Source organism: Lycorma delicatula, chromosome 11 (assembly GCF_047948215.1).
Source record: "Lycorma delicatula isolate Av1 chromosome 11, ASM4794821v1, whole genome shotgun sequence".
Classification (NCBI taxonomy): domain Eukaryota; kingdom Metazoa; phylum Arthropoda; class Insecta; order Hemiptera; family Fulgoridae; genus Lycorma; species Lycorma delicatula.
In genome coordinates this window covers 69,320,634-69,344,525 of record NC_134465.1, presented here as the reverse complement: position 1 = coordinate 69,344,525, position 23,892 = coordinate 69,320,634, and the positions used below count along the sequence as shown (strand labels likewise).

The window sequence follows — 23,892 nt, the reverse complement described above, 5'->3', positions numbered from 1 at the left end:
CGCGATATAAAATGCCGAATAGTACAGGAGAAACGATTCTTCAGTCAGAAATATAATTTGATTACATCAAAAATTAATTTAAGTGTCAGGAAAATATTTTTGAAAGTATATGTTTGGAGTGTCGCTTTATATGGAAGTGAAGCTTGGACGATCGGAGTATCTGAGAAGAAAAGATTAGAAGCTTTTGAAATGTGGTGCTACAGGAGAATGTTAAAAATCAGATGGGTGGATAAAGTGACAAATGAAGAGGTATTGTGGCAAATAGATGAAGAAAGAAGCATTTGGAAAAATATAGTTAAAAGAAGAGACATACTTATAGGCCACATACTAAGGCATCCTGGAATAGTCGCTTTAATATTGGAAGGACAGGCAGAAGGGAAAAATTGTGTAGGCAGGCCACGTTTGGAATATGTAAAACAAATTGTTGGGGATGTAGGATGTAGAGGGTATACTGAAATGAAACGACTAGCACTAGATAGGGAATCTTGTAGAGCTGCATCAAACCAGTCAAATGACTGAAGACAAAAAAAAAAACCGGTTTTATCACTCAATTAGTGGTGCTAATTTATGTTTTAAATTTTATCAATTCCAGTACATGGGATCCCCTATAAAGATCAATGTAAATAAATGAGTTTGACGTGTTCCAAGGTGAACTATTCGGGGGAAAAAAAAATTATTAATTAAAAAAAAAATTAATTTCATATTATTTTATTTTAAAATTTAATTTAATTTTATAAAATCTTTTTTTTTACTGTATACTGTAAATAAAAGTTAAAAGAACACTTTTTACAAAAATTCGTAAATAAATCTTAAATAAATAAGCATTAAGTTTTTATAGAAATTTGTTTTGATGGTAAATTTAATAAAAATATATTTTTGAATATTTTTTTTTTAATAATATATAAGTTTTTTTTATTAAATAGATAAATATATTATGCATGTATGTATGTATAAATAAAAGAGGAAAGTTTTCAAAGTCAATGGGATATTTTTATTTATAATAGGGAAATTTTTATTATTACGTTGGTAGTACTAGAGCTAGTTTAGTCCTCATGTTGCCTTTCCGTTTTTAATAGTCTTAACTTGTGGTGCTAGTCGTTTGGTTGTTGTTGTGCGCATGTTATTCGGTGCTTGGTTTTTAATATTTCTATAGCTTTACGTGGTGTTTTTTTTGTCATTGTTTTTATTAGTGTTTTCTTTTTAAGATTCCTTTTATTTTGTTTTATTTATAAAATAATTTGTGTAATAGTGGTTTTTCTTTTAGTTGAATTTATGTGTTGTTTTATAGTGAAACGTTTATTTTAATTATAAATGGATTTCTTAACCGGTAGGTAATTTCTATCCGATATTCCTGTACTTTTATTCTGTTTAGTTATGATGCACGTCGTCTAGTTGACCTATTGTTTGCTTGTTTCACGTGTTTATGCGATTGTTACATAATTTTCGTTAAATATATTACGCTATTGTTTAAAACTATTTTTATATTGGTATTAGAGTTATTATGCTTTTATTGTTATACGTATCTGGAAAGAAAATTACTGTGTTAATTTGTTTTTTGGTTAAATCAATGATTCTATCATAACCTCGAATATTTTGTAACATCTTAAATCTTACTTAACATGAATTAATTTTCTTGAAAGTTGGTTTGTTCAACTTATCTTAATAAATTCAATTTAATTTCTTTAATTACAATGAAACAGTCATGGTGATAAATTATTTGTGATTTATTACTTTGAATTCTTTAAATATTTATTGGATATATGTTTCTTATCAATATTTTGTGAATACTTTGTCAATATATAATAATGATTATATATATGAAAATTAATATTAAAATGGATCTTTGTTGTTAATTTTAATTAACGGTAGTTCAAAAATTGTTATTCGACTGTAAATTGTAGCATAATTTCAATTATCCGTATCTGACGGGTCCTACGGTAATTTATTTGAACTATTTGCCCTGTTAAATGACAAACTTTCGTAGGATAACTAAATTCATTTTGTTTACAGCAAGAGCAAACCAAATTAAATCCCTTTGATCGTCTTAAATCAGTCGCTAAGCGTACCATCATATGATAAATATTTATTATTCATGTTATGTATATATCACTATAAAATATAATTTTACATCATAAGGCTACTTGAAAAACAAATTTTAAGAATATAAAATAAGACAATTAGAGATTTGTTTGTTGCCCGATTTTAAGTAGATTAAATATTGTTACATATACATCTGTTTATATTTTAAAATGTGGAATGTCTGGTGAAATAAAAAGTAGTAATCTGTAGGAAAAATAGCAGCAATATTTATGCGTAAAAAAACGAGACGACACAATTTTTTTCGCGTTATATTAATACTGTATTACGGATTACAAAATTGGGTCTTATTTTGAATCCATTTTTTTATAAATTACTTAACGATTTTTCGTTCAATTTAATAAAAAGATTATCTGTTATAAAATCTTTTACACTGTTGATGATTTTTTTTTTTATATTATGATTTATTTAATAAATACAAGTAATAACATTATCCTGATTTTGTTATTTTATTAATTTGTTTTTAAATTGTTGGAGATCATTTGAGTTTGTATCGATGTTATTTATCATTCGCATGATTGCATCTTTGTTATTTCATAATATGATTATTTTTAATATATTTCACATATTCGTTATTTAAAACTTAGACAACTTAATATCAAATCCGCGTTGTTTTTGGGTTTCCAGCAAATATTTCATAATAATTTAGTACATTTTTAGAATTTTACAGTATACATTTTATTAAGGTTAAATTAGACTAGCAAAGCGAGCGTTAGGTTGAAATTTAATGCACAGATTGAAAATATAAAAATAATAATATATATATTTTTTTTTTCGGTATTTATTCTTTCTACGTATAAAGCAGGAACCAGATTTCACGCTCCTGTATCATTAAGCTTAGCCGCCAAATTATAGATATTTCACGCACTCAAAAATATGTCTTTTATTTTTTATGAGAAATCAATTTGTATTTGTAGATCCGTATGAATGTTTATTTTTATATTCCGCATGATAATTTTTTTAACAGCTTAATTTCAAATAAGTATTAAAAAACCGGACAGCCATTTTTTTTTTTACACAACTGACTAAAATCGAATTATTTAGGGTGTTGTTTAATCCACCGTAGTAACTCAACGGCTGAACCGATTAGATGTATGACCCCGCATTGAAATCCTTACGGGTACTTACGTATTAACGCCACGCAGCTACAGCTTTATTTAATAACAAAGTAGTCAATCGGATTTCGGTGGAAAATGGGCCGATATAGAGTTTAACATAGATTCAAAACAGTCTCTTTATTAATTTTCATAAATGGTTATTTATATTTATTTATTTTATAAATATAATTTAACCAAACTTAACCTACGCTCGCTAACCTTTACTAATTAACAGGAGTGTTTTGATTATTTAAATAATAAATAATTGCAATAATTACTGAATTTGTTAAATAAATACTCAAAAAATTTCGGTGTTAATTAGTCAAGGTTAGCGAGCGTAGGTTAAGTTAAGAGACTGTTCATTTTCCATCGAAATCCGATTAACTATTTTGTTTTTAAATAAAGCTGTAGCTTTATTTAAAAAGTGTGGCGTTAATATTTAAGTAACTCCTTACGTTACCGGGAGTATATTAGAGGGCGGCACGCCTTTGCGGCTAGGCCCTCCGGGCGGGTTTCCCTGGCAGGCCGCGTCTCGGAATGGGATTATTAGGTGTCCAAAATGGATAGCTCTTGTGTAAAAATATATTTTTTTTTTAATGATAAAAATTGATATAATGAAAGTTAAATTAGAAATTGATACTAACAAATCGGGATTTTCCACTAGTGATCGGTGCTAACGTTTTGGTTATAGTTCATTATTTTTTTGAAGAAAAACAATCAATTGGCACGCCGGAAGGCGGAGGTAGATTTCACCGGTGCTAAGTAGGGGATAAAAAATATTTCTACCTTAAAGTTAAGAAAAACTTCAAATTTATTCAACACAACAACGGTTGCTTGTGAAAAAAGTTTCACATAGCATACGACAAGCCCAGTCTTTAACCCCTTTTGTGCAAGGGTTGGTCATATCAATATTTGCTTCAGAGCAAAAGGTTTTACGTAATGTTTAGAGGACTAACGACCACTTTAAACCGATTCGAAACTGTGCTTATTACGGGAAGTATGATTTTTTGTCTTCAAAACCCCATTTTTTCCGCCCCCTGGGCCAATGGTTGGTGATATCAAAAGACTTTACTTAGATAAGTTTTAGGCCCCTATTCAAAGAATACTAGGATATTTAAACGAGTTCGATATTTTGCTGAATAAGAAAGTTATAAGATATTTTGGTTTTTTCTTTCGAAAAAGCCCCACCCCCCGTTGCAACTCCCATGGTTCGATTTTTTCCATTAACGAACTTGTACGAGATTTTGGGTCGTTATATTTTATGTATCAATTTGTAAGTGATTGACACAGAATCACGGCAGTTTTCATGCCCACAAGAAAGTGAAATATATAAACTTTTGAACTGACGGTGGTTTTGGGATCTGGGGATGTGAAACTCGAAGATATGTCGACATTTTCCGGAAGTCGAATGAATCATGGTACCCATTCAATAGTAATAACTAGTAAGAAATGAAATCTACCTAAAAAAACTCCGGACGAAGAACACTATTTTTTGTTTGGCGTAAAAATATTTTTGGTAATGAAAATATAAAACAAAACTCGTAGAGAATTTGCTTCTGAGTAAAACGGTATGAATAAACTTTACGGTTAGTAAATACTAACGGAAGAATTTTGAAGTTGTTAAAGAATTTTTCTTTATTAAAAAGAAACATCAAAATATGGCAGATTTTAATTAAGTATTAAATGAAACAAAATTTTATATATTAAGAAAATAATTAATACTTTAGAAAAATAACAAATAAATACATAAAACGTTTATTTTTCTAAAATATCTAATTCATTTGTAATATTGAAAATTTCTATTTAGTACATAGTTAAAATCTGCAATATTTTTCTTATGATTTGTTTTTAATACGAAATTATTACGATTGAAATTAGTTTCTGTGAACTTCATTCATAACAATTTACTCGGGATCAAATTCTCTTACGACCTTTGTTTAAAACTTTTATGTGATAATTATCCATTTAACAAAGTTATTTCGGGTTCAGTCTATTCCATCCGCTGCTACCTGACTCCCTTTTTCAAACCAGTCAATTTCGTTCCCGTTACTGCTACCAATTAGTACGGTTCAACACCCTCACCCAACCAGCTTTTTGTTGTATTTATATCTATTTCCAGTATTTATTCCCATTTAGTTGTCGTTAGTAAGAGTTATTTTAAAATTGGGTTGATGTTTTGAAAATTTTGCAAGCTAATACGTATATCAATTAATAATTTAGATAACTCAAGGAGGAATCTGTTTCTTACTTTTTAAATAAATCAAGAAGGCTTTGAGTAAATTGATTTGTAGGTTAAATTGAGTTGTAGTTGTCGCGATTAACTCTTGTTTTGTTGGTATGAGGATAGTATTTTTGTATTTAATGATTCAATCAAGTAATGATTCGCGTCTAATTGAAGTTAGATAAAGGAAGAGTTTATTTTTGTGAAACTGTCGTTATTAGAGGATGGAGCGGGAATCGCGCTTCCGCAAATCGGTTAATTTAATAGTTGAGGGTTGTAAGTTATCGTAGGTGATCGTAGCTGGAAGACCATTTCATTATTAAAAAAAAAAAACAACATAATTTAGAGATGAAGAATAAATTTTATATCCGGGGTCTATAATCTAAAAAAAATATATGTAGACATTTCTGAATAGCTCTATATTTAAAGTGTAAACTTTCAAAACCTCTGAAAAATATGTAAACCAAAGGGAGGTATAGCAACAAAATAACAAAAATATTTCAATTTTAAGAGATTGGAGTTGATTTTTTTTTGGATTATTTGTATATGCATTCTAGGTTGTGTAAATACCCTATTGGAAATATCTGCCGAGGTGGAAATATTTGCATCAGTGGACTACTGACAGAGGACAAACTGATGGGTGTGTTATGTTATCAAGTTTAGAGGGTCTGAAAAGACTTCTGGTAAAGTCCATCAAGAGTAGAAATGTAGGGGGTACTGTGGCGTCCGGGATGGTCACAATTCGGGTGTTTTCCTCTACGGTGGTGAGGAATATGGGCTTAATTTTTACCGTAGGTGCAGAAATCAGGATGAAATTTTTTACCAGCCGACAAAACGTTTCCGACGTTATGTTTATATGAATTTTCTTTTTTGTATTTACCAGTAAGACATTTCCTGAAAGGTTTATTATATTCTTCAAAATTAATGACCTGTTGATGAAGAATAAAAAATTTCAAAGAACTAAAGCGAATAAAATTTAAATAAATTTTTATGCAAAACATTAACATTTTGACCAATGATTCCATAACGGGCTATAAAAAAAATATTAATTAAACTATAATGCTTTCAATTTATTACAATTTTTTTTTTTTTTTAATTTGGAACTTAATCGACGAAAATGTCTTAAATATGTTAAAGTAACTATATTTCCCAATCATTAAGGCTTTTAATGTTTGATTAATTTATTATTACAGTTTATATGAAAGCTAAACTTTCTCTTTGTATATTATTGTTATAAAGTTTAAATGGGGTGTATTGTTAACATTAAAGTTCACGGTCTTCTATTGTTTAAAGTTATATTGATCTAGAAGTAATAATTTTGGGTTATTTAGTATTTAACAGTTTTAAAATTAGTTTTTTTATCTTAATTTCTGTTATTTTTTTTATAGAAACGAACTTGTTTAACCTTTTCCCTTTCTTTTATTTGCCTTATAGATAAAAAACCCTTAAACACATTTAATATATGTTTAAAATGATTATTTATGCTTTCTAATAATTTTGTAATTTATCATTTATGCTTTCTAATAGTTTTTTTAGCTGGCCTTCGTACCGCGAGCGGTAGGGTCTCAGCCTTTCATCCGGAGGTCTCGGTTTCGAATCCCGGTCAGGCATGGCATTTTCACACGCTAAAAAAATTGTCATTCATTTCATCCTCTAAAGTTGGTCCCGGAGGTAAAAAGTTGCCCGTTGGTGTAAGTACATATAATTATATATAATATACAAAAACTCGCTTACCAACAATTGAATTCGCCGGTTCAAGCGCTTTCGGTATTAAATTCCATCTTCAGGAACTTTCATATTCGTCCTATTTTTAATATTAATTAAAACTTCACATGTAAAATTATTAAAAAAATCGTGATATGCTTTCATAATTATTATTTTTTTTTTTAAAGTGGATTAAAACAGCTTTTATAATGCATTTTATGTTTCCCGATAATTTTGAAACTCGTTTCTTAATAAATAAAAAAATCAGGGATGATTTGATTTATCCTTAATTATCTTACTATTTATTCTAACCAATTTCCTTTTCATTTTTTAAAATACGTATTGTTTGACTTCTTTCTTTTTCCTGTTTAGCCTCCGGTAACTACCGTTTACATAATTCTTCAGAGGATGAATGAGGATGATATGTATGAGTGTAAATGAAGTGTAGTCTTGTACATTCTCAGTTCGACCAATCCTGAGATGTGTGGTTAATTAAAAACCCAACCACCAAAGAACACCGGTATCCACGATCTAGTATTCAAATCCGTGTAAAAATAACTGACTTTACTAGGACTTGAACTCTAGAACTCTCGCCTTCCAAATCAGCTGATTTGGGAAGACGCGTTCACCACTAGACCAACCCGGTGGGTTATTGTTTGACTTATCTGATTTTATCCTCACATAAAATCCATAACGAAAAAAAATTATATGCACACCATTAACTGCCTAATATCTAATATTTTATAATTGTTCTTGTTTTAATTGGCTATTTTCTTGCCAACAGGTACTGCATTCAGTGATTTTTTGTTACGTAACAATTATTTCAACAGGTCGATTGCTTGTAATAATTGAACAAAATTTGTTAGTTAAATCCATTTTCAAAAAAATTAAAATATTTAAAAAACTGTTGAATCTTTTAAAAAAATTTCAGCTGATTTAATAGAAACAGTTTTTAGAAAACTAGAAGCTATTGCACAACTTTCCCGTTTAATTACGAACCAGAAAAAAGGCGCCGCGAAAATGTTACCTGGTTTAGATTTCATTACACTTGATTTTTATTAAATATTTTTGCCACAATTGTAACTAAATAACGTTCATAAATACTCAGTTTATTTACAACAAAAACTTTTACAACGTAAGCTTCAAAATCCTGAACATAGTATTAGCAGTTTCCTGATTTGTGATTTTTTAACATAGCTCTAACCCCAGTATTATCTTTTTTATGCTCAAAACACAAATATAATTTTAAATAAATCGTTCGTGCGCTGCGCGCAGCCGCCCGGCGCACCATCGCTAATAGCAGCGATGGTCCGCTCTGCGCCAATAGCCACTAAAATAAAATCGTGAACACAACAAACAAACCCATGCACCATCCTTTTTTATGGATAATTAAATTAAAAGAGAGGGGAAAAAACAACAGAATATATATTTTTTTAGAGATGAGGAATAAATTTTATATCCGGGGACTATAATCTAAAAAAATCTGATGTTAATAATTTATTATACGACTCCCCAAAAAAGATTGTAATGTATTTAGGGTGTACGTATGTTTGTTTCACCGTAGCAGCTCAACGTCTGAACTTATTAAATGTATGTTCCCGCATTGGAATCCTTACGTTACCGGGAATGTCATAGGCTATATATGTTTAAATAGATTTAAAAAAAGGATTATAATGTTACAAAATTGTCACCCGACCGCTCTTTAATTATTCTATATTAATGAGCAATGTTTTTTTGACAGAGGTTTTTTTTTTAATATTTATCACTTGTTCTTGGAATATTTAAACTTTGATCAGGGAAAATCTTTAAAACAATTTTTTATTTTCCGCGAATTCTATTAATTGTCAACAGGAAAACGCCAGAAGAATGTGCCTGTTTAATGGGATATATATCGGACTTTTTTAAAAGTAATAATAATTTCACGCCCTTCATAATTATTTTGACTACTTTTTTGACAGACATTTTAAATCAAAATTTGTAAACGTTTAAAACAATAATAATAAATTTTGCATAGAATGTATGATGAAGTAACATACAAATAGCAATTTATATATATATATATTGTTATTATTATTATTTTTTTATTCGTTATTAATAATGAACCTAGCATTAACGTACGAATCAATACATCACCATGAACTTTAAATAACAAGTAATAAATACTGCTGCATTGTTAATGACTACATTTTTTTCAAGAAATGTGATACGTTAAATCCTTACAAAGTGTACGAGTCAACATATTTGTATCTTACCCCTACTCCTGCTTCGTCAGGTGACAGGGCTCAAGAACTGGCGCTGGTGGAGGGTGTAATACAGGCTAGCCGTATTGAAAATGACTCATTCCAGCAATATACATATAATACACGTTGTATAGCACCGGTTCATTAGGCTACAGTAGTTTATGCTACGGGTCTTTGAGGCCACTAACTCTACTGCTCGAACGTACGCGTACTACACAAGCATGTGCGTCTGGTCTTAATCATTTGCTACTATTTAACGAGCCAATTAGAAAACGTTTCATGACGTTATTGTTTTTATACAGTAACAGGTTGGGACTAATAACGAATTAGGTATAATTCTTTGAAAATCCTGTCGGGGTTTTTTTCTTGATACTCATTATTTATTGATTTCATTTTTATTAATAATAATTTAATTGTACTTTTATCTACTGATATCTCAAAATCTGTGTATTATTTTATACAATATTTACTTATCAATTAAAAAAAAACCTTTCGGCACGCCGGAAGGCGGAGGTAGATTTTACCGGTGCTAAGTAGGGGATAAAAAATATTTTTACCTTAAAGTTAAGAAAAATTTCAAATTTACTCAATACAACAATGGTTGCACGTGAAAAAGTTTCACATGCTTAACATACGACAAGCCCCATCTTCTTACAATTCCAGCAACATTTTGGTCATCCCTTGCCGTAAGGGTTGGTCATATCAAAAATTGTTACAGACAAAACTTGTAGGTAATGTTTAGAGGACAAAAGACCACTTTAAATCGATTTGATACTGTGCCTATTAAGGGAGGTATGATTCTTTGTCTTCAAAACCACATTTTTTCAACCCCCTAGGCCAATGATTGGTGATATAAAGACTTTACTTGTATAAGTTTTGGGCCCTTATTCAAAGAATAGTAAGAACTTTAAACGAGTTCGATATACTTAGAAATTTATAGCTATATTTTCTTTTTTTCGAAAAAGCTGCCCCATTTCTACCCCGATGGTCCGGTTTTGCCCATTAACGAACTCGATCGAGATTTTGGATCCTATATTTTATGTATCAATTTGAAAGTGATTGACGCAAAATTACGGCAGTTACCGTGTTTACAAGAAAGTGAAATTATATATATATATATATATGTAATAAACTTTTGAACTGACGATGGGGTTTTGGTGTCTGAGGAATGTGAAACGCGAAGATATGTCGAAATTTTCCAGAAGTCGAATCATGGTTCCCATTACAATAGGTAATTTCTTATGATGAAATCTCCCTAAAATTCTCTATTTTTTAAACTGTCTGTATTTATTTTCCCTCACCTTTTTTTTATTACGAGGTACACAAAAATGGGTCAAATTAACACAGGAAGTTAAAAAAATAAAAATGTTGTCATTAAATATTTGTAATAACGGGAACGGGATTCGACATAACAGGCTGGTGTGCCAAAACCCCCGTGAGATGATTTTTTTTTTTTAATCAGTAAAAAGTTCGACCTTTGCGCTACCGTTTTAACGGAGAATGTGTGTCTAACGGAACGGAACACAAGAATGGCGGAAGCCTCAATATTTTTCCTACAAATCGCAGAGCCTGGACAATGGCCTTTGCTGCTCTGTCTTTCTATTATCGGGCTGGTTTCATGGATTATTTAGTGTCGGTTATAGGTTTTAAGTTTTATTTATGGACGGATTTGGTAATTTCCATTCCTATCCGTATGGACCATCATGAAATTTATTTACTGGGTCTCAGACCTAGTAAAGGGTGGGATACTAAGCTTTTAAGCCTAGTACTCCCGGTGTGATTCCCCTACAGTCCGTCCGCTGAAATCATTTCGGTACTAGCACCTCGTGGGCTAGCAGGAATACGCCTACCGGGGCCCTAGTTATTTAAAGGGAGCAATCCCTCCGGAGTCCCCTTCACCGGAGGGACTTGCATATGCTGACTGAATTAAATTCTGGTCTCTTCGTGGGACGGTGTGGGTGTTTAGGTTTTTATAGTTTTTTTTTGTCTTCAGTCATTTGACTGGTTTGATGCAGCTCTCCAAGATCACCTATCTAGTGCTAGTCGTTTCATTTCAGTATACCCTCTACATCCTACATCCCTAACAATTTGTTTTACATATTCCAAACGTGGCCTGCCTACACAATTTTTTCCTTCTACCTGTCCTTCCAATATTAAAGCGAGTATTCCAGGATGTCTTAGTATGTGGCCTTTAAGTCTGTCTCTTCTCTTAACTATATTTTTCCAAATGCTTCTTTCTTCATCTATTTGCCGCAATACCTCTTCATTTGTCACTTTATCCACCCATCTGATTTTTAACATTCTCCTATAGCACCGCATTTCAAAAGCTTCTAATCTTTTCTTCTCAGATACTCCGATCGTCCAAGTTTCACTTCCATATAAAGCGACTGTCCAAACATATACTTTCAAAAGTCTTTTCCTGACATTTAAATTAATTTTTGATGTAAACAAATTATATTTCTTACTGAAGGCTCGTTTCGCTTGTGCTATTCGGCATTTTATATCGTTCCTGCTTCGTCCATCTTTAGTAATTCTACTTCCCAAATAACAAAATTCTTCCATCTCCATAATCTTTTCTCCTCCTATTTTCACATTCAGCGGTCCATCTTTGTTATTTCTACTAGATTTCATTACTTTTGTTTTGTTCTTGTTTATTTTCATGCGATAGTTCTTGCGTAGGACTTCATCTATGCCGTTCATTGTTTCTTCTAAATCCTTTTTACTTTCGGCTAGAATTACTATATCATCAGCAAATCGTAGCATCTTTATCTTTTCACCTTGTACTGTTACTCCGAATCTAAATTGTTCTTTAACATCATTAACTGCTAGTTCCATGTAAAGATAAAAAAGTAACGGAGATACGGAACATCCTTGTCGGACTCCCTTTCTTATTACGGCTTCTTTCTTATGTTTTTCAATTGTTACTGTTGCTGTTTGGTTCCTGTACATGTTAGCAATTGTTCTTCTTTTATAGTTTTAACAATATTTAATTGTGAAAACGTTCAATTTCGCGGCCGGTATTTTTGCGCGGTTTCCATTTTGTAGGTTACGCGATATAGAGGCTCCTAAGCCTGGTTTGTCATGTGCGTCTAACATCAGGCTTAGTAAAAGTTATCTAATTATAGGAATGTAAATCAGTTTAATTGTATTCTAATAATACCACACTTATCTCGTTTTAAGTATATTTGAATTTACATACCTTTCTTAAAAATTATGACTGTACATTGTACAGTTTATTTTATCGATAAAAAGTGCCGCGTCTGTATTTATTTAGATTAGATCATTTATATTAATTAAATAATACTATCAGTAAATATATTTTATCATTATTATTTAATTACTGGTGACGTCACTTCATTATATGAATGAAATAATCTTGTTTTTTTTTTTTTTTTAAATTTGACAAGATTGTTATATTTACCTAGCATTGGTTATTTATTTTTATATATTGAAAACGTAAATCATGAAAAATGTTTTAAAAAATGATTTCTTTTTTTTCTGCTACCCCACTCCAAAATCACGTCCAAAGATTTTTTTTTATATTTCTACTTTTATTATGTTAAATTCAGGTAACTAAAAAAATTCCACTGAAAAATGTACATCCAATAAAAAGATTTCTTTTTTGGGGGTGGGGTTGAATTATTGTGAAATTTTACTTGTAATATTATTATTATTATTAAAAGTTTAAATTAACTAAAAAAAATAAAAAATTGTTTAAATTAAAAAAAAATTTAATAATTTTTTTGCTACATAAGCTTGAAGCTTGTGCGTGGGATATGGAAATGGAATTTTGCAGCGTATGAAAATTGTCATACCTGTCCGAGATTCGAACTCGGGATCTCTGAATGAGAAAAGTTTAAATTCAAATTAAAAATTTCAAAAATCGATATCTATAAAACTTTGATTGGTTATTTTTACTGCTCCCAAAGTATTTTATTTATTTATTGGCTCGTTAGCACTACTACTATGCCTAGAAAGACAAAAGAAAAATAGGTTAAAAAATATCCAATAAATAACCAGATAGGTTTTTCATTTTTGATGAAAGGGGGAGAATTTGGGGAGTAATTTTTTTTAAAATTAAGTATGTACGCGTGTCCTGATCTTAATATAAAGTGGGGTTACGTTTGCAAAATTTTGAGTAAATTGAAGCCAAAGAAATTATCATCTACCCCATCACTTGGAGATATTGACCCCAAACTTTTACTAACAAATTGACCAATATATACGAATTTCTATGCCAAATTTCTTAAAAACAGTGTATCCAGTCAAACGTTATTGATCTTTAAACACGCCAACATATGCCATACAAACATAACCTCCATTTGTTTTTTTGGGACTCCTGCGTCATGATTGTTTGAAAAATGCAAAAACTTGGTTGCCAATTTTATGACTGATTATAATAATTTCCTACTTACAAAATAACTGTGTAGGTATGATACCAGGAAATTAAAAGGTTAGATTTTAAATGCACTACCTTTTAAATATTAGAAGTAAGTTATTTCTGTACTGATTATTGTTAGAGTTTTAGATGAAGATAAGTATATCCCTGTTCTGAGAGGGTCAGGTATAAAACAAATTCGAAGGGTAGTGTCAAGGTTTGGGTACGTTTGCAGCTGTTCCCTATATTAGGCAGTTAGTATATTCCCCTATCTTTTTCAATACAATACATAAAAGATTTTAGAAAATATATTTTTATTATATTTCACTGAAGTTTCTTATTCATTTGTTAAAAAGTTTATTTAATTTTACGAATAAGATGTTAAGAAAATTCTTAAACTGTTCGAAATAAAAATTTAAGTAACTTATGTAAGAAACATTTTATGAAAATTTGATTTTGGTAGAAAGTTGACTTCTACATAAATAACAAAAATTCGTATTTTTTTTTAGAACATTGGGTAATTTTAATGCATTTTTTTTAACCGCTATTTTTTTACGGTAGACTAAATTTTATCTCAAAAAAATTGTTTCTGATTATTAAGAACCCCGTCTTTTTTAATATATATTTTTCAGTAGAATACTACTCGTAATTTTTATTTTTATATTTAACAATTTTCTTTTTTTAAACAGAAAAATTATATATTTACTTTTTATGATCATGGAATAACTAGATTTTTTAGTTAATTCTAAAAAATAAATTTAAAATACATCATTGTTGCGTTTTGACATGGCATGAAGAGCTTAGGTGGCACGGTTAATGATTTTAAACAATGCTACTATAAACAGCTCTATTGAAATTAAAACACGGTAACAAAAGTCATGCTGCGTTAGAAGATTGTTTAAGATAACTAACATTTCCGTTTATGCTAGAGTATAACGAAAAAGAGAGTAGTGGTATATATTTAGTATAAATTTCAATTATTAATACATTTTTAGTATTTGAAAATAAGTATCCCCTTGTACGAAGTAAAGGAAGTATTGTGATAGCGAAAAAATTCGGTTTTCAGATTTCAACGGAATTATCCACTTTGATCATCCCTGAATCCATTTTGACTAGTTTCGGAGTGGCTTCTGTACTTACGTTTGTATGTATCTCGCATAAATAAAAAACGAGTAGCTATAGGATGTTGAAATTTTGGATTTAAGACTGTTGTAACATCTAATTGTGCACACCTGCCCTATTGATTGCAATTGACTGAAGCAAAAGTGTCCAAAAAATGCAGTAATTCGTCCTCATTGAGAGCTTTTCAATGATATTTCATAAGTGGTACTTATTTTCATTGGTTCCAGAGTTATAGCCAAATAAAATTTTAATTAATGAAATATTTAGATATTAGAAGAAGAGGAAGGCACATCGGTTCGAATCCGGCTTCATATACTTTTTTTTAAAATTAAATATATTGATTTGTTAATAATTATTAATCTGTGATTGTAAAAAAAAATTACGATAAATAATAATTCAATAATTAAATTTAAAAAAAAAATATGAAAAAATATCTGAAGTTATTAATTAAGTAAAATGTTTTGTATATTTCATTTAAAAGAATCTCATGTGGACAGCACTTAACTTCATTTACGCCTATTAAATTACATATACACAATTTTTTTACAATGAATAGTACGTAGAATTTAATTTCATTAGTAACTTCTGATATTTTTTTTTATTGTTACAGAATTATTATTTATCGTAAAAATCTTTTTACAATTAGAGGTTAATAATTATTAATAAATCAATATATTTATTTAAATTAAAAAAAAGGAGATGAAGTCGTATTCGAACCGATGTGCCTTTCCCTTTTAAGATCCAAATATTTCATTAATTAAACTTTTATTTGACCATAACTCTGGAACAAATGAAAATAAGTACCACTTATGATATATCGTTGAAAGCAATCGATGAGGGCGGCTAATGACTTTAGTTACTTACGGTACAGACGTCACGCCAAAACTAGTCAAAATTGATATTTCCGTTGAAATTTAAAAATCGAAATTTTTCACAATCGCAATACTTCCTTTACTTCATACAAGGAAGTAAAAAATTTGTTTATGTAATTTATTAGACGTTCAAGGAAGTCATGTGGTGCTCACATCAGATTTTTTTATTTAGATCGAACCTATACCCGGTTTCGGCCGGGTTTTTTTTTGTGGCGTATAGGAGCACTACCTCCAAATATCTACTCTAGTAGATAATTTATTTTATGTCTTATCATCTTATTAAAGATTTTAATTTTAACTCGTTTTTAGTTTTTATTTTTTTTTTAAGGCCGCAAAGGACCACTTTAGTCAGAATAATTCAAGTCTTTTTTGCCGATCTTTTGACCTTTAAGTTCTTAGCTTTTACTTTCTCCCAATATTTAGTCATTCTTAATGATCTTGCTTTACGATCCTCTTCTGAATAAACCCTTTTTGTATAATTAAAAGGTCTTACTTTAAAGTTGGTATTCGGATCTTTAATAACAAATTTTAATTTTTCGGATTTATTAAGTAAATCTTCGTAAGTCAAATTTAATTCTTGCATATCTTCTTTAATTTCTTTGATCCATAATGGCGGATTTTTTAAAGACCAAAATCGATCGATAATCCTGTTAGTAATCCTATCCTGCGGTAATCTTAACAATTGTGCGCAGAAAGAAATTCGCTTCTTTTTCATAGTATCGATTAAGGATTCCAAGTTTTCGTACAGAAATTTATTAGGCGATAATCTGTACTGATTTTCGTATTTATATTTTTTGTTTACGCAGGTTCTAAGAATCCTGCGTTCAACTTTAAGCAAAGGTTCAGTCCTATTTTTCTGATTTAATCAAAATAAAGTAAGTAATTACTCGTTTAACCACACAGTTTTGTAATGTCTAATTTTAGTGTTAATCGAGAGCGATTTTTTGTTGTAAGTATTTTTGGTTACTTGTAACACTTTAAATAATTTATTAAGTCTTTCAGTTTTGTTTTTCATTACAATTACAAGTAATGATCGCTCCAAGATATTAAAATTTTTATATTATACTGTAAATAGAATGAATAAATCAAACTTCAGTGAAACAATTTCTCGACCATGTGTGTATTCACGTATCCATTAAAATTTTATGTAAACATAGTAATGAAACAATCCTTCGTAATCCCTAAGGATTCGTTTTGTGTATTTTGTTGTTTCCATTACTAGGGGACATGAAATTCCCAGTTTATTTAGTAATAAAAAAATACATAGGAAATTTCTATTAGTTTTTTTTTTAGAGTGTAATTTTTTATTTTTATAAACGTTTTTGAATAAATAAATTTAAATCATTTATTACTATTACCTTTTTTCACAGGCTTATTACCCTTTTTTCTTTTTCCTGTTTAGCCTCCGATAACTACCGTTTAGATAATTCTTCAGAGGATGATATGTATGAGTGTAAATGAAGTGTAGTCTTGTACATTCTCAATTCGACCATTCCTGAGATGTGTGGTTAATTGAAACCCAACCACCAAAGAACACCGGTATCCACGATCTAGTATTCAAATCCGTGTAAAAATAACTGGCTTTACTAGGACTTGAGCGCTGTAACTCCCGACTTCCAAATCAGTTGAAAATTACGGATGAAAATTTAGTAACTTCTACCTGCCGCCTTAGAGGTTGAAGGGAGGAAATATTTGAAAAATTTTAAATGTTATTTCCTTCTTCGTTTTTATTTTATACGCCGTAATTAAAATAATACGATTCCTAGTATTATTATTATTTTAATAGTATAGTTTTTTTATACAGTTTTATATATTTTCTCAAATTATTTTTATGAATTTAGATCATAAATGTATTTGTACTAAGCTGATGGTTGACTTGACTCATCCATTGTACCCTATTTTTTACTGTATAAAGCCTTTGTAGTACTGATGATGGTATTCTTGATTTAAAATTGTATATATTCTATTTTTCCATAGTATGGAAAATTTTTTTCTTGTTTTCCTAGGAGGAAAAAGTCGTACCAGCCACCGTCTGCCCGCGCAAAACGGTAGTGTTGGGCTTTCACCGACTAAAAAAACTCCCCCTTAAGTAGCAGACCGGATACTCATCTTTTAGCACAACTCACGGCCTGTTGTTTCATCCGCGGGCTTCTTTTTTTTTTTTAGGTTCCTTGTGTTGTTTTTCAACTCTTGTCGTTCCGTTCTCTCGTTTCAGACCTTCTCAAGATAGGTTAGGGAGTCTCGGGCGGGAAATATATAAGATTATCTTACCAGGTTCAGTGGGGGGTGGGGGGACATAAATCATTTATTAAAATCATGTTAATATTAGACTATACTCATTTTATCTTGTATTTAACAAATTCAACTCTACAATGAGATAGAATTATAAAATTAAAATAAAATTGAATTTTAATTGATATTGGATGTTTTAGCAGATACCAAAAAAATCTTACTGTATTATAAACAACTTAAAATTGCATTTTTAGGTGTACTGGACGTCATGCAATGATAACAATCCAAGAAGTATTTCCATTGTATCTTTTTTCTTTTCCTAATAACAATATCTGAGAGGAACACGATAAAAAATAAGTTCATCGAAACCCCAAAAGTAGAAGTATTTAATAGTACGAAATTAGGCTTTAAAATTTTGTAAAACGTGAAAGAGAGAGATGTATGTTACGAGTAATTGAGGATAGGAGACCGGAAAAAATAGATGACGTCAGGAGTAGGTCACATCAGATACGGAGGGGAGAATACATATTCCGTCAGAGGTGCGATGGGTTAGTTGGTGACAGAAATATTTCCCTTCTATTACACCTCTTGATTATGTGTAATAAAGGATGTGAGTAGTCTGTTTAATTATTATTCAATAGCCCAAATAAATTAAAAAAAAAAAATAAAGAAATAAAGAATGATGGCCTTCTCTTATTGGTTACGACAGATTTAAGGGCCTTTCTGATAGTACAGCACAACCGAATTACTGAACCAATAAAAAAATTCAGTGTTCTGAAATTATAATTTTATTTGTTGTTATTACTGAAATTTTTACGTAAAATTATATACAAGTCTGTAAATAAAGTAATGAGACCGGTTCAGAAAAAAGTTTTATTTACAATCCAATTGCACATGGACTTTACCATCTTCGAAATAGTTCCCACGGGAAGCCACACAATATTTCTAACGGTTTTCCCATTCTTCATAGCAGTGTAGGAACTCAGAAACCGGAATATCCTTCAGATGGTCGGTTACATTTTTTTAAAAATGTTTTCTGCTGTTCCAAAATGGTGTTCTTTGAGGTGTTTTTCTAAAGTCAGGAACAGGAAAAGGTCGCAGGGACTCAAGTCAGGTGAATAAAGTGATTGAGGTACTACAGGAATGTTTTTCTCTAGCAAAAACTCATTGAGAGTGCAGTGTGAGAAGGTGAATTGTCATGATGCAGCATCCAGTTGTCTTTTGATGGCTGGTTTCACGCGGGCAACTCTTTTCCGCAGTCTTTAAAGAATTTCTCGGTAAACATATTGATTTACAGTCTGTCCTGTAGGCAAAACATCTTCTGGACAATGCCCGTTACTATCGAAGAAACAAATTAACAAGGTTTTGATTTTTCATTGCTCATTTTTGCCTTTTTTGGGCGTGGTGAGTTTGAAGTGTGCCACTCTTTGCCCTGGCGTTTTGTTTCTGGGTCGTCTCCAATATCTATGATTCATCACCAGTAGCAACATTTTTTAGAAAATCAGGATCAGTTTCAATTTGTCGTAGAAGATCACAGCACACTTCCACCCTGTTGTTTTCTTGTTCAATAGTGAGGTTTTTTGGGACCAATTTTGGACAAACCTTTTTCATGTCCAATTCGTTAGTCAAAATTTGATGGACTGTATGGTTCAAATTCAATTGTTCTGCAATCATTCTGACATCTACTTGATCGTACCATATCAAGTCTCTGATTCGCTCAACATTGACGTCACTTTTTGACGTTAACGTTTTTCCAGAGCGTGGATCATTCGCAACTGATTCCGGGCCATCTGAAAATGCTTTAAACTACCTAAAAACTTGGGCTTGTGACAGAGGATCATCTCCGTACGCCCTTATCAACTTTGAAAAAGTTTCAGTAGCATTCTCACCGAGTTTAACACCAAACTTGACTGCACAATGTTGCTCGTAATTAGTATCACTCATTTATGTAACGCGCAACAAAAACTCGTTGCGGTTACGGTTAGGACATATGAGGATCACACACGAATACCTAATGTCAGGAGAGGCCCCACCCCTATGCACACGATGCAACTGCCGCATGACTGTGCACCACATTCTCGTGGACTGCATATGTTATACGGCGTTGCGTCGTCAGTTTAATATACCCAGAAACATCCGTGATATCTTGTGCAATAATAAAGGGATTTTGGACCGCATGTTTCTCTTTTGCTTAGTACCAGGTTACTGCAAAGAATTTAATATTATCATATATGTTTTTCTGTTAAGAATCGGTGCCTAATCCTCGTTAGTCGATTCAGAACGATTTTTAAATGCTTTTTTTTTATATAAAATAAATAATATTTGCGTATGGACTAAAGAGCCGCAGCTTCACATCCAAAGAGCCGCATGTGGCTCGCGAGCCGCAGGTTGCCGACCCCTGCTCTAGGATAATGGTTCCCAAACTTTTCTGAGTCGCGGTGCCCTTTTTCAATTAAAATTTTTCCATGGCTCCCTACCCTAAGTAAAAGTATGACTACTTGTAAGTAAAATATAAAAATAAATAAAACTCGTGTATCTTAATTATTTTTTTTACTCTATTAACATTAAATGAATAATTATAAATATCTTGGTTGAATTAATTATGAAGATTTTACAATATTTCCCGGCGTCCCTGTGAAGAGGCCGCGACTCCCTGGTGCGCCGCGGCGCACAGTTTACAAATTACTTCTGTAGGAAGGTATGTTCAACTAGAAACGAATTATTATTCTAAAATTAACTTCATTTTGAACTTACACGAAAAGACACGGTCTCAGTGGTTTAAATACGATGAAGAACAAAAAAAAAGACAAACCATCTTGTCTCAAAGTCACCAGGCTGGCGGTAACAATTCTACAAAACTGACAATTATCAACTTTGGCAGAAAACATTATTCGCAGCGCACAGAATACTATCCATCAACATATTATTATGTTTATCTACATGTATAGTACTTTTCGAATTTACTGTATAATATAAAATTGTAAAATGTTTTGGCCCGTAATTGCATCACAAATAGACGTGTCAAAAGGTCGAATTATTAAAACAGGATTTCAATTTGGTCGGTCAGTAATACAGAGTAATTAAATAAATTTATATATGTCAGTGAAAGTTACTTGTATAAAAATAGAATCAGTTATTTTTTTTAAATAAAGGAAAAGAAATTGTTATTTAAACTTTAATTTTCTAATATATATATATATATTCCATATTCGGTTACAGACAGAAACAAGTATGATAATGGATACCGGTTTATTTATTTATAGAATTGTAGTATATTAATAGATAGGCTTTTATAGATTAAATATACTTAAAATGGAGAATTAAAATTTATACAAGAGAAATTATTACGATATGCTGCGATTACTAATCAGTAATACTAATTATTCTAAGAAATATGCCCGTCTCACTTCATTTTATTATCTCTTCCTCTTTACATAATATATTTACTCTATATTTTGTTCAGTTGATAAGCTTTTAAATTATTTTTTAATTTTTTAAGTTATTTATTAAATACAGTAATAACGTTAAACTTTAAGGAATTTTTTTTTTACTTTTATATTTTACATGTTAGGTAGCATTTTCTTTAATTTTTATATTTTCGTAAACTCATAAATGGATAAGGATAATTTATCGGATTTAATTGAAAGTAAATGGAATTTTACAGAAAATACCTTTTTTGTAGGTATGTTTATAAAAAAACACCGGGTTGGTCTAGTGGTTAAACTTGTCATCACAAATCAGATGATTTCGAAGTCGAGAGTTCTAAGGTTCAAATCCTAGTAAAGGCAGTTTATACGGATTTGAATACTAGATCGTGGATTCCGATGTTCTTTGATGGTTGGGTTTCAATTAACCACACATTTCACGAATGTGAAATGTGTGGTTAATTGAAACCACATCTAACTGAGACTAACAAGACTACACTTCAGTTATATTCATACATGTCATCCTCATTCATCCTCTGAAGTAATACCTGAGCGGTAATTCCGGGGGGCTAAACGGGGGGGGGGGGGAAAGGATCATCTTGTTGTTACTATACGCCATTTTTAAAACTGCTACCATCTTGAAACTGTGAACAATTTTATGTTGAAATGTTCATTACAGTTATAGAAAAATTCTGATCGTGTAAAATTTCAGCTCAATCGGTTGAATACTTTTTGTATGAAAATGTAATGGAGTCATAGAAATCACTATATTAATATATAAATAAACTATGTATTAAAAATTTGAAATTACATTAACAATATGAAGCCATTCTGGAAAGTATTCCTAAAAATGAAACTGATTTTTGATGTAAAACTCTTGGTTTAAAAAAAAAAATTACTTACCATCATGTTGTGTGCTGTTTACTGGCAGATCTCTGGCACCACCCACCGGGTTGGTCAAGTGATGAGCGCGTCTTCCCAAATCAGCTGATTTGAAAGTCGAGAGTTCCAGAGTTCAAGTCCTAGTAACGACAGTTACATTTATACGGATTTGAATACCAGATCGTGGATACCGATGTTCTTTGGTGGTTGGTTTCAATTAACCACACATCTTAGGAATGTTTCACCTTATACTGTACAAGACTACACTCATATTCATTTACACTCATATCATCCTTTGAAGTAATACCTAAACGGTAACTCCCGGAGGCTAAACAGGAAAAAGAAAATAAGATCCCTAGTACCACTATTATCTCCATCTATTTCATTCCCGTACCTTTTATTTCTCTCATCATAACCTTCACAACCATTATGTCATAAGGAGCCCATAAGGAAGATGTTGGTATTTTTAGCAGCATAAGATAAATTTGGAAAAAAGTTTTAACGAAACAAAAAATTATATTTATATCCAGTACGATGTAATATATTTATTAATGTAAATAAAGAAGCATTCGAATTTTTTTAAACTATTGTGTAAACAAAAATTGTAACTAATAGACAGATTGCAGGGGAAGCAAGCAATCTCCAGCTGTTAGATTGTTTCAACTTAAGCTTAAGATAGCTTAAAGGGACTTATAGGGGATTCAAAATAAAGAAACTACAACTTTTCAGTCTCTTCATTGGCTGTGATCGATAATCCTTGTGTAAGGGTATATCGTTAAGATTCTGTAATTAATATAATCTATTTTATTTATTTAAGTTTATAAATTAAAATAATATTTATTTGATGCCTAAAAATAATTAAATTGGTAATAAAATAACTGAATAATCGATAAGTTTTAAATTTAACAGGTACATTTTTAACCCTCGATCTATTGACCTTTTATATCTCGAAACTAATAAAACTCGTAATTGTAGAGTTATTTTATGAAATTTTATATGTCATTAATAATCCAATACTTTGTAACGCTCATTAAATTCGTTGCAAAAATATTGTATAATTTACTATTCATAAAAAACGTACTTGTCCTGTGCAAAGAGGATGACAATAATAATGCTGGTGGGTTTATGGGATTTGATCACAGTTGTTAAAGACAGTGTTGGACGGGAGGGAAATGTACAGTTGATAGCATTTAAGTTAGCTATTAAAAGCTACTAATATGCGAAACGCGTCTGTGATATGAGGTCATTGCTATTTATATAAGCAGATAAACAATAATTCTTATATTCTTAGTGGTTTTTTTTTTTTACATTTTTGCTTTTTTATATACTCGTAGATAAGTCAGGTTATTTAAATATGGTGTATCATGAAAAATAACTTTTCCATTTCTCTCTCTCTCATTACCTCTCACACTATGTCTATGTCTCACTCGTTCTCTCTCTATCACTATCTCTGTCTCTCTACACATATATATATATATATATATATATATATAAACAACAATTTTTTTTAATACATCTACTTTGTACAGTTTTTTCTCGTAGTAATTTTATTTCCTTGTAAATTAATCTCTAAGAATTTTTTTCTTAGAATTTCCTGATCGATTAGTAAGTAATGTAGTGTA

General features: G+C 30.7%; 1 protein-coding gene across 2 annotated transcripts in view; it reads left to right on the top strand.

The window, feature by feature from the left end:
- The first annotated feature begins 1,096 nt into the window (after nucleotides 1-1,096).
- LOC142332235 (uncharacterized) overlaps nucleotides 1,097-23,892 on the top strand; it is a 670,235-nt gene continuing 647,439 nt past the window's right edge. For both annotated transcript variants that reach the window (XM_075378535.1, XM_075378533.1), the window contains exon 1: nucleotides 1,097-1,327. The gene's annotated coding sequence lies outside the window, so the exon portion shown is untranslated. The remainder of the gene's footprint in view (nucleotides 1,328-23,892) is intronic.